This window comes from Myxine glutinosa, chromosome 12 (genome assembly GCF_964187855.1).
Source record: "Myxine glutinosa chromosome 12, kmMyxGlut1.1, whole genome shotgun sequence".
NCBI lineage: Eukaryota > Metazoa > Chordata > Myxini > Myxiniformes > Myxinidae > Myxine > Myxine glutinosa.
In genome coordinates, this window is record NC_136272.1 from 70,518,935 (window position 1) to 70,531,315 (window position 12,381).

The 12,381-nt window shown below is 43.9% G+C and overlaps 1 long non-coding RNA gene across 1 annotated transcript in view; it reads right to left on the bottom strand.

Annotated features, from left to right (window-relative positions):
- LOC137437510 (uncharacterized) overlaps window positions 1-6,320 on the bottom strand; it is a 118,898-nt gene extending 112,578 nt beyond the window's left edge. The window contains exon 1 of the long non-coding RNA XR_013621008.1: window positions 5,989-6,320. This is a non-coding gene — a long non-coding RNA (uncharacterized LOC137437510). The remainder of the gene's footprint in view (window positions 1-5,988) is intronic.
- Window positions 6,321-12,381: the final 6,061 nt, after the last annotated feature.

The window sequence follows — 12,381 nt, forward strand, 5'->3', positions numbered from 1 at the left end:
TTGTCGATGTATCTTTGGTGGAGTTTCACGGTTTGTCGATGTGTGTTTGGTGAAGTTTCTTGGTTTGTCGATGTGTCTTTGGTGGAGTTTCAGTTTGTCGATGTGTCTTTGGTCGAGTTTCTCGGTTTGTCGATGTGTCTTTGGAGTTTCACAGTTTTTCGATGTGTCTTTGGTGGATTTTCGCGATTTGTCGATGTATCTTTGGTGGATTTTCGCGATTTGTCAATGTGTCTTTGGAGTTTCACAGTTCGTCGATGTGTCTTTGGTGGATTTTCGCGATTTGTCGATGTGTCTTTGGTGGAGTTTCATGGTTTGTCGATGTGTCTTTGGTGTAGTTTGTCGATGTGTCTTTGGTGTAGTTTGTCGATGTGTCTTTGGTGTAGTTTGCCGATGTGTCTTTGGTGGAATTTCGCGATTTGTCGATGTATCTTTGGTGGAGTTTCGCGATTTGTCGATGTATCTTTGGTGGATTTTCGCGATTTCTCAAAGTGTCTTTGGCGGAGTTTCTCGGTTTGTGATGTGTCTTTGGAGTTTCACAGTTTGTCGATGTATCTTTGGTGGAGTTTCACGGTTTGTCGATGTATCTTTGGTGGAGTTTCACGGTTTGTCGATGTGTCTTTGGTGGATTTTCGCGATTTGTCAATGAGTGTTTGCTGAGATTCCTGACATGCAGTCGCTGTTTCGCCGTTTTGCTGTTTTTCTGTTTTGTTTATTTACTGATGGCAGGAAATGTTATTTGGATTTTGTGAAAACCCGACGCCACAATTGAACAGAACACTGAATGAGCTAAAAACTCGAACAGATAATATAATCTGCCTCCAGTGTAAACTAGTTAATCAGGGCAGTGTTATTGCCTTACTTAATCATTGGCACATGAATAATTCATGCAATTAGCCGAGCTTTTAGCTGCTATTCGACATGTCTCCACAGAGTCACCATTATTAAGCTTGGCAGTGAATCAGTTAAAACTGAACTTACAGGTGCTCGCATTCCGAGCGAGGCCATTTTCCTCCAGGATCAATGCACGTGACCTCCAGCTGCGTCTGCATGAGTGAAACCACATAGGATTGTACCTGACGTCTTGGTGGGAAAGTGACCACTTACTACCTGCAAGGTGAGGAGGGAAGATGACTCCTTACTACCTGCTAGGTGAGGAGTGAAGATGACCCCTTACTACCTGCAAGGTGAGGAGAGAAGATGACCCCTTACTACATGCTAGGTGAGGAGTGAAGGTGACCATTTACCACTTTCTAGGTGAGGAGTGAAAATGACCCCTTACTACCTGCTAGGTGAGGAATGAAGATGACCCCCTTACTACCTGCAAGGTGAGGAGGGAAGGTGACCCCTTACTACCTGCTCAGTGAGGAATGAAGATGACCCCTTACTACCTTCAAGGTGAGGAGGGAAGGTGACCCCTTACTACATGCTAGGTGAGGAGTGAAGATGACCCCTTACTACATGCTAGGTGAGGAGTGAAGATGACCCCTTACTACATGCTAGGTGAGGAGTGAAGATGACCCCTTACTACATGCTAGGTGAGGAGTGAAGATGACCACTTACCGCTTTCTAGGTGAGGAGTGAAGATGACCCCTTAATACCTGCTCGGTGAGGAATGAAGATGACCCCTTACTACCTGCTAGGTGAGGAGTGAAGATGACCCCTTAATACCTGCTCGGTGAGGAATGAAGATGACCCCTTAATACCTGCTAGGTGAGGAGTGAAGATGACCCCTTACTACCTGCAAGGTGAGGAGGGAAAATGACCCCTTACTGCTTCCTAGGTGAGGAGTGAAGGTGACCCTTTACTACCTGTTTAGCAGCCGTGGCATCGCAGTCAGAAGATTAGCATTTGGGTGCATTTGCGATGGTTCGGTCACGTGATGGGCCAATGTCACGTGATGGTTCGGTCACGTGATGGGCCAATGTCACATGGTGGTTCGGTCACGTGATGGGCCAATGTCACGTGGTGGTTCGGTCACGTGATGGGCCAATGTCACGGTCACGTGATGGGACAATGAGCCACTACGATAAACCCGCCATTGTTTTCCCATTTGGACTTCATCAAAGGAGAGAAATACACCGGATGTCCGGGTTTCCGGCTCTCCCAGGGCAACATCCATTTGGAAATCCTGACGTACCATGGAGGTAGGTATACCTGATCAGCAAGTAGGGTCTATCAGGCACACATTAGGCCTACAACCCATTGTTGGGGTAGGTAGGCCTAAATCTGCATTGTGGGAATATCGTCATCGCTGTGAATGGTTTAAGGAACATTGGGGCTTGGATCAGGTAAAGAAAAGGAATGTGATGATGAAGGAGAATGTGAGGACCAACTCTCATATGGGAGTACAGGTAGTCCGGTAGTCAATATAAACAAATACGAACAGGCTCCATGAGAGGGGACAAATCCTTTGTTAATGAAATCCCTCCTCGGCCTACCTAGAAAAATACCGTTTTGTCAAAGGTGTGTTACGGTACCTGAGCATGAAGGCCTTTTAATGTGATTGGTTCGCAATCTGGGATGGCTCGATGCAGCATTGAAGGTTTTTTGTTTTTTGTTTTTTTTTGTATACTGAATCGAGGCTCGTGAAAGAGCTAAAGAGCTAACGTGAAAGAGAAGCTTCTGACATTGACCAGGATAACACAATGCAGGACACCTGGTCAGGTCATGAGACTACACCGGTGATGAGGCAGGGGCAGCGACTTCACAGGTGGAGGTAGGTGAAATGGAGTGGAATGGGGGCAAATATACACCTTAGCAATTGGTGAGACGGAAAGAGACGCTAAAAACCCGACTCACAATTGGGCTGATATGAGGTCATGTGACTCGTACTTTGGACGTTAAGTACTCCAACAGGATGGTGCACAGGTACGTACATTTTAGCTGTCAATACAGTCTGGGTTCAATCCCCAATTGGACTATAAACCAGACCGGGCGTCGCAGCACAAGGCACGTAGCACGTAGGTAGGTAGGATCCAGGCGACCAAACCGGTCCTTGTTCAAAAGTAGGTGAGCTACAGCCGGGACCCTGTACCTTCCTGTTCGAAATCACCTTCAGGGATAAAGTTCCCTCTTGTCTAATCACCTCACACTGCATGAACAACTGCATGTGCCTTTAAAGCAGGAGTAGTATCACCTGCAGCAGTACTAGTGATAGTAGTAGTAGCTGCAGCAGTACTAGTGATAGTCGTAGTAGTTAGTTGCAGTACTCGTGATAGTAGTAGTATCTGCAGCAGTACTAGTGATAGTAGTAGTAGTAGTAGCTGCAGCAGTACTATTGATAGTAGTAGTAGTAGTAGCTGCAGCAGTACTAGTGATAGTCGTAGTAGTTAGTTGCAGTACTCGTGATAGTAGTAGTAGCTGCAGCAGTACTAGTGATCGTAGTAGTAGTAGTAGCTGCATCAGTACTAGTGATAGTAGTAGTAGTAGCTGCAGCAGTACTAGTGATAGTAGTAGTAGTAGTAGTAGCTGCAGCAGTACTGGTGATAGTAGTAGTAGTAGCTGCAGCAGTACTAGTGATAATAGTAGTAGTAGCTGCAGCAGTACTAGTGATAGTAGTAGTAGTAGCTGCAGCAGTACTAGTGATAGTAGTAGTAGTAGCTGCAGCAGTACTAGTGATAGTAGTAGTAGTAGCTGCAGCAGTACTAGTGATAGTAGTAGTAGTAGCTGCAGCAGTACTAGTAATAGTAGTAGTAGTAGCTGCAGCAGTACTAGTGATAGTAGTAGTAGTAGCTGCAGCAGTACTAGTGATAGTAGTAGTAGTAGCTGCAGCAGTACTGGTGATAGTAGTAGTAGTAGCTGCAGCAGTACTAGTGATAGTAGTAGTAGTAGCTGCAGCAGTCCTAGTGATAGCAGTAGTAGTAGCTGCAGCAGTACTGGTGATACTAGTAGTAGTAGCTGCAGCAGTACTAGTGATAGTAGTCGTAGCAGGTGCAGCAGTACTAGTGATAGTAGTAGTAGTTAGCAGCAGTACTAGTGATAGTAGTAGTAGTTAGTAGCTGCAGCAGTACTAGTGATAGTTGTAGTAGTTAGCAGCTGCAGCAGTACTAGTGATAGTAGTAGTAGTTAGCAGTAGCACTAGTGATAGTTGTAGTAGTTAGCAGCTGCAGCAGTTCTAGTGATAGTTGTAGTAGTTAGCAGCTGCAGCAGTACTAGTGATAGTAGTAGTAGTTAGTAGTAGCACTAGTGATAGTTGTAGTAGTTAGCAGCTGCAGCAGTTCTAGTGATAGTTGTAGTAGTTAGTAGCTGCAGCAGTACTAGTGATAGTAGTAGTAGTTAGTCGTAGTACTAGTGATAGTAGTAGTAGCAGCTGCAGCAGTACTTGTGATGGTAGTAGTAGTAGTAGCAGCTGCAGCAGTACTAGTGATAGTAGTAGTAGTAGTAGCAGCTGCAGAAGTACTCGTGATAGTAGTAGTAGTAGTTAGTAGTGTTAAGTACATCAAATTATACAATTTATCAAACCTGATTGGTTAACGTAAGTCTTGGATGCAGTGATTGGGCCTCGGAGGCCCACAAGGTTTTTTTTTGTTACAAAAACTATGCTGTACAATGTTTTTGGGGGAATGAGCCTCATTTTCACCGACTTTCATGTTGTTACACAAAATTCAGTGACATAAAAAAAAATTCATTCAGGCTCGTGGGAAAATCTTCATTCTTCACTTATAACCCGAAAATCCGACACGAATGCAGGCCTGGGGCCTTCGAGGCCCTGCATAAATGTTGTTGTACTACGATGTTATAATCATTATTTTCTTGATATGAGCCTCATTATATGCTCATATAACTTGGTTACAAATAATTCGGTGACAAAAATATGAAAATTTAAAAACTTTAAACGAATACATTTGTGGGGCCTCCGAGGCCCAATGGCTGCATCGCGGTAGGATTTTTGACAGTTTTGGACATATACATTCTAAATAAAAGGATCAGTGAATCATATTTTTTGAGCAAATACTCTTCCATGAGCCTCAACTTTTCAGAGAAAAAAAAGTTGAAAAACCAAGAACAAAAATTTTTTTTTGCAAAAAAAAGATTCATTACTTGTATGGGATTCTTCCAACTAATAGGATTAATGATTCACATTTTCTGAGCAAATACACATCCATGAGCATCGACTTGGATTGAAAAAGGACATGAAAGAAAAAAAATCTATAAAAATAAATAAATTAATAAAACATTACACGAATACATCCGTTGGGCCTCCGAGGCCCAATGGCTGCGTTTATGTAGGATTTTTGAAGCCTGCATCTAAGAGTTAAAATGAGACTGCTCACCAAGACTTGCCCGGTACAAAACACCTCTTATAACCACGAGAGCAGGTATACATTGCTACAGCCTCAATGTAACATTCATAACATAATGATTGGTTGTGCGAGGCGTGTGGATCGCTTCGCCGACAGGTAGAGCTTTTGCCGACAGGTAAAGTACAGTAGCAACCACCAAGATTCCTCACAGTAAGTATATTATCAACCACCCTCGCACATCGCGGCTTCGAACGTCTACCTGGCATCAGGTATGTTGCGCACGAGATACGCCGGTCACACGGTGCAGGTGGTACCGAATTCGCTACAGTGCTGCGTCTGAGGTATCCCCCTCTTTCTACTACTTCTCTTGTCCTATTATGTCTCGAAGTGTACAGTAGCTCTTCCATGAGCCTCGACTCTGTATAAAAATAATAATAAGAACGCAAGAAAGAATCCACTATCCCTTCCCCGATCAAACATTCAAACAATTCGCAGCGACTCGCGGATCGCGCCCAATTTCCTGGCGCCAAAATGCCAACGTCCTAGGGTCGACCCAGGGAGGGTTCCGCCCCAAAAGGGTCGCGCGTCCGATGCGGTCACATCAAATTCCGGTGAACACCGCGAGTACCCGAGGAATCCCGGAAAAGGCGACTCGAAGATCCCCGAGCACCGAGGAAGCGCCGCGGGGAGTGACGCGTCCAAGTTGGCGCGTCGGGGGAACACCGAAGCGTTAACGGTAACTTACCCCAAATCGCAGGGTACGGCTCGGGCCGCGTCTCGTTGGGAGGCGAGACGTGTGGATGGAGCCCGACGCGTCTATGGAACAGTAGCGAGACCCGGGCTCCGAGCCGGGCTCCTCATTAGCAGTCCGAGGGCGCCGCGCACACGCGCTTAGGCGAGGGTAGCGCCGTCTCCACCAGAGGCTCGGAGCCTGGAACGGAGGTGGCTCGAGGGAAGACTGGAAATATACAAAAGAGGGATTTTTGGGAAAACACAAACAGTGAAAGGGACAAAGCAGAGAGCGAGGAAATCAGTTTTCACTGCTAACGCCCGCAAAGCCTCTAAGATGGCAGCGTGTGCGTGTTAAGGCGCAAATATAATTAATACCGGACCCTGCCCACCAGGTGCCCCCCCCCCCAAACCACCCACGACTCCCTCCGTCTGCCTCGACATCACTTTCTCTCTCCCTATCTAATCCCACAGCCCCTTTCCTCCCATACGCTATCCCCATACTGGGCGCCCATTGGCCCCGAGCCCCTGCTTGTCCGGCATTGCTAATTTCCACCGGGGAGCTTTTGGAGTCTAAAGTACAAGCGAAGGAGCGCGGAGGTTCCTGGGCTGGGAAAATGGTCACACCAGACTTCGTGTAAAGGTGCCCAGCAGATTCCCATGTGATGGACCGATAACCAGCACAAGGTGAAAGGTAAAACAAGTGAAGGTTGTACAAATACATAGCACCTTAGGTCAGTCCTGGCATAATAATCATAACAACAACAATTTACTACATGGACCAAAAAAGTACCATACCTACTGTATTTCAGCTGTTACTACCTCAATGTAAAATTTGGTGCTCCTCGTGTGATCTAAATAAAGGAGGCAATCTTGGAAGGTGATTTACTTTAGGGTTTTAATTTTTAAAATTAAAACCCCTCAGTACAAACTTCAGACAAAGCTGACGGTTAAGGCATAAAAAAATATACTTTTTAGAGGACAACACAATGAGACAAGTGCTCTAACAACTGAACCTTTGTGGTGTGAGTACAAAAAGGTGGGGACTAGGTTGTTATTGTCGCTAGAGGGCGGTGCACCACGTGGAAGGTCTATGCGCTAAGGTATGCTGGGGTATTACCTAAGGGTGCTGAGTACACACCACACACGTATCCCAGCGGATCTCCTAGTGACCTAAATGAGTGATCGTGGCCTTTTCATTGCGAGAATAATTGTTGAAATCCTTTTCCATGGTGAAGGCACACTGGGCATCGGAATTTCAGCGCAGCGCTGCTAATGAGGCAAGAGGGTCCTCTCGCTCCTCAGCACGAATTCAGATGTTTGCTTTCTCCTGCAGCCTCATCCTTACTCCCCCTCACCCCGAGCAAATCGCAGGGTTGACTCAGAGGCCTTCCGGTGCCAAAATGATAGATTCTTTGGATGGTTTACTAAATGACCATGCCGACTTGTGTCACGGCAAATTGGTCCACTTTTAACAGTTAGACACATAGCTGAGATCAATGGAGACCTTCCAATACAAGGGTCTGGGCTGATAGAGGAGCTGAATTACAAAGAGGAGTGGATTCTCACACCACCAAAGGGTATAGGGAGGTCTTGGACATCCACGGAGGAAAGGAGAAGTGATACAAAAATGGGAAGGAATGTAGAAGGGATGGCATATGTAGAAGAGATGGCATATGTAGAAGAGATGGTACATGTAGAAGAGATGGCATATGTAGAAGAGATGGCAAATGTAGAAGAGATGGCATATGTCGAAGAGATGGCATATGTAGAAGAGATGGCATATGTCGAAGAGATGGCATATGTAGAAGAGATGGCATATGTAGAAGAGCTGGCATATGTAGAAGAGATGGCATATGTAGAAGAGATGGCAGATTTAGAAGAGATGGCATATGCAGAAGAGATGGCATACGTAGAAGAGACAGCATATGTAGAAGAGATGACATATGCAGAAGAGATGGCATATGTAGAAGAGATGACATATGCAGAAGAGATGGCATATTTAGAAGAGATGGCATATGTAGAAGAGATGGCATATGTAGAAGAGATGGCATATGTAGAAGAGATGACATATGCAGAAGAGATGGCATATGTAGAAGGGATGGCATATGTAGAAGAGATGGCATATGTAGAAGAGATGGCATATGTAGAAGAGATGGCATATGTCGAAGAGATGGCATATGTAGAAGAGATCACATATGTAGAAGAGATGGCATATGTAGAAGATATGGCATATGTAGAAGAGATGGCATATGTAGAAGAGATGGCATATGTAGAAGAGATGGCATATGTAGAAGAGATGGCATATGTCGAAGAGATGGCATATGTAGAAGAGATGACATATGTAGAAGAGATGGCATATGTAGAAGAGATGGCATATTTAGAAGAGATGGCATATGTAGAAGAGATGGCATATGTAGAAGAGATGGCATATGTAGAAGAGATGGCAAATGTAGAAGAGATGGCATATGTCGAAGAGATGGCATATGTAGAAGAGATGGCATATTTAGAAGAGATGGCATATGTAGAAGAGATGGCATATGTCGAAGAGATGGCATATGTAGAAGAGATGGCATATTTAGAAGAGATGGCATATGTAGAAGAGATGGCATATGTAGAAGAGATGGCATATGTAGAAGGGATGGCATATGTAGAAGAGATGGCATATGTAGAAGAGATGGCATATGTAGAAGAGATGGCATATGTAGAAGAGATCGCATATGTAGAAGAGATGGCATATGTAGAAGAGATGGCATATGTAGAAGAGACGGCAAATGTAGAAGAGATGGCATATGTCGAAGGGATGGCATATGTAGAAGGAATGGCATATGTAGAAGAGATGGCATATGTAGAAGAGATGGCATATGTAGAAGAGATGGCATATGTAGAAGAGATGGCATATGTCGAAGGGATGGCATATGTCGAAGAGATGGCATATGTAGAAGAGATGGCATATGTAGAAGAGATGGCATATGTAGAAGAGATGGCATATGTAGAAGAGATGGCATATGTAGAAGAGATGGCATATGTAGAAGAGATGGCATATGTAGAAGAGATGGCACATGTAGAAAAGATGGCATTTGTAGAAGAGATGGCATATGTAGAAGAAATGGCATATGTAGAAGAGATGGCATATGTCGAAGAGATGGCATATGTAGAAGAGATGGCATATGTAGAAAAGATGGCATATGTAGAAGAGATGGCACATGTAGAAGAGATGGCATATGTAGAAGAGATGGCATATGTCGAAGAGATGGCATATGTAGAAGAGATGGCATATGTAGAAGAGATGGCATATGTAGAAGAGATGGCACATGTAGAAGAGCTGGCATATGTAGAAGAGATGGCATATGCAGAAGAGATGGCATATGTAGAAGAGATGGCATTTGTAGAAGAGATGGCATATGTAAAAGAGATGGCTTATGTAGAAGAGATGGGCTATGTACATATGTAGAAGAGATGGCATATGTACATATGTAGAAGAGATGGTATATGTAGAAGAGATGGCATATGTATAAGAGATGGCATGTGTAGAAGAGATGGCATATGTAGAAGAGATGGCATATGTAGAAGAGCTGGCATATGTAGAAGAGATGGCATATGTAGAAGAGATGGCATATGTAGAAGAGATGGCATTTGTAGAAGAGATGGCATATGGAGAAGAGATGGCATATGCAGAAGCGATGGTATATGTAGAAGAGATGGCATATGTAGAAGAGATGGCATTTGTAGAAGAGATGGCATATGTAAAAGAGATGGCTTATGTAGAAGAGATGGCATATGTACATATGTAGAAGAGATGGCATATGTACATATGTAGAAGAGATGGTATATGTAGAAGAGATGGCATATGTATAAGAGATGGCATGTGTAGAAGAGATGGCATATGTAGAAGAGATGGCATATGTAGAAGAGCTGGCATATGTAGAAGAGATGGCATATGTAGAAGAGATGGCATATGTAGAAGAGATGGCATATGTAGAAGAGATCGCATATGTAGAAGAGATGGCATATGTAGAAGAGATGGCATATGTAGAAGAGATGACATATGTAGAAGAGATGGCATATGCAGAAGAGATGGCATATTTAGAAGAGATGGCATATGTAGAAGAGATGGCATATGTAGAAGAGATGGCATATGTAGAAGAGATGGCATATGTCGAAGAGATGGCATATGTAGAAGAGATGGCATATTTAGAAGAGATGGCATATGTAGAAGAGATGGCATATGTAGAAGAGATGGCATATGTAGAAGAGATGACATATGCAGAAGAGATGGCATATGTAGAAGAGATGACATATGCAGAAGAGATGGCATATTTAGAAGAGATGGCATATGTAGAAGAGATGGCATATGTAGAAGAGATGGCATATGTAGAAGAGATGACATATGCAGAAGAGATGGCATATGTAGAAGGGATGGCATATGTAGAAGAGATGGCATATGTAGAAGAGATGGCATATGTAGAAGAGATGGCATATGTAGAAGAGATCGCATATGTAGAAGAGATGGCATATGTAGAAGAGATGGCATATGTAGAAGAGATGGCATATGTAGAAGAGACGGCAAATGTAGAAGAGATGGCATATGTCGAAGGGATGGCATATGTAGAAGGGATGGCATATGTAGAAGAGATGGCATATGTAGAAGAGATGGCATATGTATAAGAGATGGCATATGTAGAAGAGATGGCATATGTCGAAGGGATGGCATATGTAGAAGAGATGGTTTTGTTTGTAGAAGAGATGGCATATGTAGAAGAGATGGCATATGTAGAGAGATGGCATATGTAGAAGAGATGGCACATGTAGAAAAGATGGCATATGTAGAAGAGATGCCATATGTAGAAGAGCTGGCATATGTAGAAGAGCTGGCATATGTAGAAGAGATGGCATTTGTAGAAGAGATGGCATATGTAGAAGAGATGGCATATGTAGAAGAGATGGCATTTGTAGAAGAGATGGCATATGTAAAAGAGCTGGCATATGTACATATGTAGAAGAGATGGCATATGTACATATGTAGAAGAGATGGTATATGTAGAAGAGATGGCATATGTATAAGAGATGGCATGTGTAGAAGAGATGGCATATGTAGAAGAGATGGCATATGTAGAAGAGCTGGCATATGTAGAAGAGATGGCATATGTAGAAGAAATGGCATATGTAGAAGAGATGGCATATGTCGAAGAGATGGCATATGTAGAAGAGATGGCATATGTAGAAAAGATGGCATATGTAGAAGACATGGCATATGTAGAAGAGCTGGCATATGTAGAAGACATGGCATATGTAGAAGAGCTGGCATATGTAGAAGAGATCATGGATGTGCATGGGTGAAGGAGTCACGGAGTGATGGGCGACACATTTGAACGTTTGAAGAGTATGAGAAAAAGGACTCAGGGAGACGAATCCACAATGGGAAGAACAAATGTAGGCAGGTAACCAGTCTGAACTTTGTGTGGATGAGCAGGTGCGGGTTTCTTGCGTAATACAGGCTTGTGGAGGGCAAATGTCGGAGAGGGCAGGAGGAGCAAGGTCAGATGTGAGCTCGTATAAAACTACAACGGCACTCAGTGGAGAGCATACCTCCACCTGGATGGCCATATCACTCTACTACTTGTTTATACATAATGTTGATCAGACAATCATAAACAAACATCAAAAAAGAAACCAGAGCGACAAAGAGCAAAGTTACTTTGCCAGATTTGTCCAAACAGCTCTGGCAGCTGCGGCGGATTTCAGTTTGTCCGTATGCGGCCCAGTGTCGCTGCAGACAAAACTAATCAACGTCAGGTTCGGCCGACCAACTCTCCTTTCTGATGGTTTCCAAGGTCGGACGCTATTTTCTGCTTCTTCTTCGTACCGGAGGACATGAGCCACCAATCTCAAACGCCTCTTCCTCACAACATCAGGATTTTTTGGCAAATTACCAAATAGTTCAATGTTTGTGACGTGGTCTTGCCAACGGATGTTGAGTGTTTTACGGAGGAGCTTGGTGTAGTTGCCATCGATTTTACGTACTCACACCCATACAGTAAGATTGATATTTGAAGTATCAGATTGAGCCAAGGTATTTGAAGTCTTGAACTATCTCGAGCACTTCACCATTTGGTGACCTGAGAGTTCGTTGTTCATTCGGTCAACGATGTATGTGCATGTACTTTGTTTTTGAGGCGTTGATAAGAAGACCGACTTTGCTGGGTGTATCTTCGATTCTTGATAGGATGTCCTGTGCATATTGTAGTGAATCAGCAGCGACAGCGATGTCATCAGCGTAGTCGTAGTCGAAGTTGGCCCATACCACTCAATGGTGAAGAATCACTTAAAATATTGTACTAGCCGGATCCGGATCTTCACCAAAATTGAATCGATTCTTCCTTGTCAGACACCCAACCTGTCCACCAAG